This window comes from Etheostoma spectabile, chromosome 20 (assembly GCF_008692095.1).
Source record: "Etheostoma spectabile isolate EspeVRDwgs_2016 chromosome 20, UIUC_Espe_1.0, whole genome shotgun sequence".
Taxonomy (NCBI): domain Eukaryota; kingdom Metazoa; phylum Chordata; class Actinopteri; order Perciformes; family Percidae; genus Etheostoma; species Etheostoma spectabile.
In genome coordinates, this window is record NC_045752.1 from 7,751,152 (window position 1) to 7,758,756 (window position 7,605).

Sequence of the window (7,605 nt, forward strand, 5' to 3'; positions counted from 1 at the left end):
AAAAGGAATCCTGACGTTATTACAGCTTCATTCCAAGTATGGGGGGGACATTACCTATCCAGTGTTTCTCTCAGGTAATTTCAGCACATTCTGATGTACTTTTTTAAATATTAGGCCTTAAACCAACTGCGATATTGCACTTTTTCAGGTGTTAAAGGCATACTTCTCCTTTTTCAGGCTACTCTAAAAGGAATCCTGACGTTATTCCACTCCATTCCAAGTCTGGGGAGACATCATATCCAGTGTTTCTCTCAGGTAATTTCAGAGCATTCGATACGGTTTTAATATTAAGGCCTTAAACCCTATATTGCCACTTTTCAGGCTGTTAGGCATATTCTTCTCTTTTTCAGGCTACTCTAAAGGAATCCTGACGTTATTCCAGCTCATTCCAAGTCTGGGGGAGACATCACCTATCCAGTGTTTCCTCAGGTATTTCAGAGCATTCGATGTACGTTTTAATTTAAGGCCTTAACCAAGGCTATTTGACACTTTTTCAGTTGTTAAGGCATCTTCTCTTTTTCAGGCTACCTAAAAGGACCCTACTTACCAGCTCCATTCCAAGTCTGGGGAGACATCACCTATCCGTTTTCTCTCAGTATTTCAGAGCTTTCTGATGTACGGTTTAATATTAAGGCCTTAAACCAAGGCTAATTGACACTTTTTAGGCTTGTTAAGCATATTCTTCTCTTTTTCAGGCTACTCTAAAAAGGAATCCTGACGTTATTCCAGCTTCATTCCAAGTGTGGGGGAGACATCACCTATCCAGTGTTTCTCTCAGGTAATTTCAGAGCATTCTGATGTACGGTTTTAATATTAAGGCCTTAAAACCAAGGCTATATTGACACTTTTTCAGGTTGTTAAAGGCATATTCTTCTCTTTTTCAGGCTACTCTAAAAAGGAATCCTGACGTTATTCCAGCTCCATTCCAAGTGTGGGGGAGACATCACCTATGTGTTTCTCAGGTAATTTCAGAGCATTCTGATGTACGGTTTTAATATTAAGGCCTTAAAACCAAGGCTATATTGACACTTTTTCAGGCTTTTAAAGGCATATTCTTCTCTTTTTCAGGCTACTCTAAAATGGAATCCTGACGTTATTCCAGCTTCATTCCAAGTCTGGGGGAGACATCACCTATCCAGTGTTTCTCTCAGGTAATGTCAGAGCATTCTGATGTACGGTTTTAATATTAAGGCCTTACAACCAAGGCTATATTGACAGTTTTTCAGGCTGTTAAAGGCTATTTTGACACTTTTTCATGTTGTTAAAGGCATGTTCTTCTCTTTTTCAAGGTACTCTAAAAAGGAATTCTGACGTTATTCCAGCTCCATTCCAAGTGTGGGGGAGACATCACCTATCCAGTGTTTCTCTCAGGTAATTTCAGAGCCTTCTGATGTACGGTTTTAATATTAAGGCCTTAAAACCAAGGCTATATTGACACTTTTTCATGTTGTTAAAGGCATATTCTTCTCTTTTTCAGGCTACTCTAAAAGGAATCCTGACGTTATTCCAGCTCATTCCAAGTGTGGGGGAGACATCACCTATCCAGTGTTTCTCTCAGGTAATTTCAGAGCATTCTGATTCGTTTTAAATTAAGGCCTTAAACAAGGCTATATTGACACTTTTTCAGCTGTTAAAGGCATATTCTTCTTATTTGCATTTTCGTGTAAGCATATCTCCTTAAGCTACTCTAAAAGGAATCCTGACGTTATCCATCTCATTCCAAGTGGGGGAACATCACCTTCCTGTTTCTCTCGTAATTTCAGAGCTTCATGACGGTTTTATATTAAGGCCTTAAACCAAGGCTTAATTGACACTTTTTCAGTTGTTAAAGGCATATTCTTCTCTTTTTCAGGCCTCTAAAGGAATCCTGACGTTATTCCAGCTCCTTCCAAGTCTGGGGAGACATCACCTATCCTTTTTTCTCTCAGGTATTTCAGAGCTTCTGATGTACGGTTTTAATATTAAGGCCTTAAACCAAGGCTATATTGACACTTTTTCAGGCTGTAAAGTCTATTGACATTTTCATTTAAAGGCATATTCTTCTCTTTTTCAGGCTACTCTAAAAGGAATCCTGACTTTATTCCAGCTCATTCAAGTCGGGGGAGACATCACCTACCAGTGTTTCTCTCAGGTAATTCAAGCATTTGATGTACGTTTTAATATAAGGCCTTAACCAAGCTATATTGACCCTTTTTCATGCTGTTAAAGGCATATTCTTCTCTTTTCAGGCTACTCTAAAAAGGAATCCTACGTTTCCACTCATTCCAAGTGGGGGAGACACACCTTCCAGTGTTCTCTCAGGTATTTCAGAGCATTCTGATACGTTTTTAATTTGAGCCTTAAACCAAGGCTATTGACACTTTTTCAGTTGTTAAAGGCATATTCTTCTCTTTTTCAGGCTACTCTAAAAAGGAATCCTGACGTTATTCCAGCTCATTCCAAGTTGGGGAGACATCACCTATCCAGTGTTTCTCTCAGGAATTCAGAGCATTCTGATGTACGGTTTTAATATTAAGGCCTTAAAACCAAGGCTATATTGACACTTTTTCAGGCTGTTAAAGGCATATTCTTCTCTTTTTCAGGCTACTCTAAAAAGGAATCCTGACGTTATTCCACCTTCATTCCAAGTCTGGGGGAGACATCACCTATCCAGTGTTTCTCTCAGGTAATTTCAGAGCATTCTGATGTACGGTTTTAATATTAAGGCCTTAACCAAGGCTATATTGACACTTTTTCAGGCTGTTAAAGGCATATTCTTCTCTTTTTCAGGCTACTCTAAAAAGGAATCCTGACGTTATTCCAGCTCATTCCAAGTTGGGGAGACATCACCTATCCAGTGTTTCTCTCAGGTAATTTCAGAGCATTCTGATGTACGGTTTTAATATAAAGGCCTTAAAACCCAGGCTATATTGACACTTTTTCAGCTGTTAAAGGCATATTCTTCTCTTTTTCAGGCTACTCTAAAAAGGAATCCTGACGTTATTCCAGCTCCATTCCAATCGGGGGGAGACATCACCTATCCAGTGTTTCTCTCAGGTAATTTCAGAGCATTCTGATGTACGGTTTTAATATTAAGGCCTTAAAACCAAGGCTATATTGACACTTTTTCAGGCTGTTAAAGGCTATATTGACACTTTTTCAGTTGTTAAAGGCATATTCTTCTCTTTTTCAGGCTACTCTAAAAGGATCCTGACTTTTCCGCTCATTCCAAGTTGGGGGAGACATCCCTATCCAGTGTTCTCTCAGGTATTCAGAGCATTCTGAGTACGGTTTTAATATTGGCCTTAAAACCAAGCTATATGACACTTTTCAGGCTGTAAAGGCATATTCTTCTCTTTTTCAGGCTACTCTAAAGGATCCTGACGTATTCCAGCTCATTCCAAGTCTGGGGGAGACATCACCTATCCAGTGTTTCTCTCAGTATTTCAGAGCATTCTGATGTACGGTTTTAATATTAAGGCCTTAAACCAAGGCTATATTGACACTTTTTCAGGCTGTTAAAGGCTATATTGACACTTTTTCAGTTTAAGGCATATTCTTCTCTTTTTCAGGCTACTCTAAAAAGGAATCCTGACGTTATTCCAGCTCATTCCAAGTCTGGGGGAGACATCACCTATCCAGTGTTTCTCTCAGGTATTCAGAGCATTTTGATGTACGGTTTTAATATTAAGGCCTTAAACCAAGGCTATATTGACACTTTTTCAGGCTGTTAAAGGCATATTCTTCTCTTTTTCAGGCTACTCTAAAAAGGAATCCTGACGTTATTCCAGCTCCATTCCAAGTCTGGGGGAGACATCACCTATCCAGTGTTTCTCTCAGGTATTTCAGAGCATTCTGATGTACGGTTTTAATATTAAGGCCTTAACCAAGGCTATATTGACACTTTTTCATGTTGTTAAAGGCATATTCTTCTCTTTTTCAGGCTACTCTAAAAAGGAATCCTAACGTTATTCCAGCTTCATTCCAAGTCTGGGGGAGACATCACCTATCCAGTGTTTCTCTCAGGTATTTCAGAGCATTCTGATGTACGGTTTAATATTAGGCCTTAAAACCAGGCTATATTGCCACTTTTTCAGGCTGTTAAAGGCATATCTTCTCTTTTTCAGGCTACTCTAAAAGGAACTCGACGTATTCCACTTTCCAATTCTGGGGGAGACATCACCTATCCAGTGTTTCAGGTAATTTCAGAGCATTCTGAGTACGGTTTTATATTAAGGCCTTAAACCAGGCTATATTGACACTTTTTCAGGTGTTAAAGGCATATCTTCTCTTTTTCAGGCTACTCTAAAAGGAATCCTGACGTTATCCAGCTCACTCATTCCAAGTGGGGGAGACATCACCTATCCAGTGTTTCTCAGGTATTTCAGAGCATTCTGATGTACGGTTTTATTTAAGGCCTAACCAGCTATATTGACACTTTTTCAGCTGTTAAAGGCATATCTATTGACACTTTTCGTTAAAGCTTTCTTCTCTTTTCAGGCTACTCTAAAAAGGAATCCTGACGTTATCCAGCTCCATTCCAAGTGTGGGGGAGACATCACCTATCCGTGTTCTCTCGGTAATTTCAGAGCTTCGATGTACGTTTTAATATTAAGGCCTTAAAACCAAGGCTATATGGACACTTTTCATGTTTTAAACGGCATATTCTTCTCTTTTTCAGGCTACTCTAAAAAGGAATCCTGACGTTATTCCAGCTTCATTCCAAGTATGGGGGGGACATCACCTATCCAGTGTTTCTCTCAGGGATGTACGGGGTTAATAATTGAGGCCTTAAAACCAAGGATATATGATATTAAGGCCTTAAAACCAAGGCTATATTGACACTTTTTCAGGCTGTTAAAGGCTATATTGACACTTTTTCAGGTTGTTAAAGGCATATTCTTCTCTTTTTCAGGCTACTCTAAAAAGGAATCCTGACGTTATTCCAGCTTCATTCCAAGTGTGGGGGAGACATCACCTATCCAGTGTTTCTCTCAGGTAATTTCAGAGCATTCTGATGTACGGTTTTAATATTAAGGCCTTAAAACCAAGGCTATATTGACACTTTTTCAGGCTGTTAAAGGCTTTATGGACACTTTTTCAGGTTGTTAAAGGCATATTCTTCTCTTTTTCAGGCTACTCTAAAAAGGAATCCTGACGTTATTCCAGCTCCATTCCAAGTGTGGGGGAGACATCACCTATCCAGTTGTCTCAGGTAATTTCAGAGCATTCAGTACTGTTGAATATTAAGGCCTTAACCAAGGCTATATGAACTTTTCAGGCTGTTAAAGCTATTGACACTTTTCAGGTGTTAGGCATATTCTTCTTTTTTCAGGCTACTCTAAAAAGGAATCCTGACGTTATTCCAGCTTCATTCCAAGTGTGGGGGAGACATCACCTATCCAGTGTGTCTCTCAGGTAATTTCAGAGCATTCTGATGTACGGTTTTAATATTAAGGCCTTAAAACCAAGGCTATATTGACACTTTTTCAGGCTGTTAAAAGCATATTCTTCTCTTGTTCAGGCTACTCTAAAAAGGAATCCTGACGTTATTCCAGATCCATTCCAAGTCTGGGGGACACATCACCTATCACTGTGTCTTCAGGTATTTCAGAGCATGATGTACGGTTTTAATATTAAGGCCTTAAAACCAAGGCTATTGACACTTTTCAGGCTGTAAGCTATATTGCACTTTTCAGGTGTTAAAGGCATATTCTTCTCTTTTCAGGCTACTAAAAGGAATCCTGACGTATTCCAGCTCCTCAAGTGTGGGGAGACATCACCTATCCAGTGTGTCTCTCAGGTAATTTCAGAGCATTCTGATGTACGGTTTTAATATTAAGGCCTTAAAACCAAGGCTATATTGACACTTTTTCAGGCTGTTAAAGGCATATTCTTCCTTTTAGGCTACTTAAAAGGAATCCTGACGTTATTCCACTCCATTCCAAGTGTGGGGGAAACACCTATCCATTGTGCTCTCAGGTAATTTCAGGCATTCTGATGTACGGTTAATATTAAGGCCTTAAAAACAAGGCTATTTGACACTTTTTCAGGCTGTAAAGGCATATTCTTCTCTTTTCAGTACTCTAAAAAGGAATCCTGACGTATTCCCGCTCCTTCCAAGTGTGGGGAGACATCACCTATCACTGTGTCTCCAGGTATTTCGAGCATCTGATGTACGGTTTTAATATAAGGCCTTAAACCAAGGCTTATTGACATTTTTCAGCTGTTAAAGGCTATTGACTTTCAGTTGTTAAAGGATATCTTCTCTTTTTCAGGCTACTCTAAAAAGGAATCCGACGTTATTCCAGCTCATTCCAAGTGGGGGGGACATCACCTATCCCGGTGTCTCTCAGGTATTTCAGAGCATTTGATGTACGGTTTATATTTAAGGCCTTAAAACAAGGCATAATGACACTTTTTCAGGTGTAAGTTATTACTTTTAGTGTAAAGGCATATTCCTCTTTTTTTCAGGCTACTATAAAAGGAATCCTGACGTTATTCCAGCTCCATTCCAGTGTGGGGGAGACACACCTATCCAGTGTGTCTCTCAGGTAATTTCAGAGATTCTGATGTACGGTTTAATATTAAGGCCTTAAAACCAAGGCTATTTGACACTTTTTCAGGCTGGTAAAGGCATATTCTTTTTTCAGGCTACTAAAAAGGATCCTGACGTTATTTCAGTCCCTTCCAAGTGTGGGGGAGACATCACCTATCCAGGTGTCTCTCAGGGATTCAGAGCATCTGATGTACGTTTTAATTTAAGGCCTTAAAACCAAGGCTATTGACACTTTTCAGGTGTTAAAGGCATATCTTCCTTTTCAGGTACTTTAAAAGGAATCCTGAAGTTTATCCAACTCCATTCCAAATGTGGGGGAGACATCACCTATCCAGTGTGTCTCCAGTATTCAGAGCATTTGATGACGGTTTTAATATTAAGGCCTTAAAACCAAGGCTATATTGACACTTTTTCAGTCTGTTAAAGGCTTTATTGACACTTTTTCAGGTTGTTAAGGCATATCTTCTCTTTTTTAGGCTACTCTAAAAGGAATCCTGACGTTATTCCAGCTCCATTCCAAGTGTGGGGGAGACATCACCTATCCAGTGTGTCTCTCAGGTAATTTCAGAGCATTCTGATGTACGGTTTTAATATTAAGGCCTTAAAAACAAGGCTATATTGACACTTTTTCAGGCTGTTAAAGGCATATTCTTCTCTTTTCAGGCTACTCTAAAAAGGAATCCTGACGTTATTCCAGCTCCATTCCAAGTGTGGGGGAGACATCACCTATCCAGTGTGTCTCTCAGGTAATTTCAGAGCATTCTGATGTACGGTTTTAATATTAAGGCCTTAAAACCAAGGCTATATTGACACTTTTTCAGGCTTTTAAAGGCATATTCTTCTCTTTTTCAGGCTACTCTAAAAAGGAATCCTGACGTTATTCCAGCTTCATTCCAAGTCTGGGGGAGACATCACCTATCCAGTGTGTCTCTCAGGTAATTTCAGAGCATTCTGATGTACGGTTTTAATATTAAGGCCTTAAAACCAAGGCTATATTGACACTTTTTCAGGCTGTTAAAGGCTATATTGACACTTTTTCAGGCTGTTAAAGGCATATTCTTCTCTTT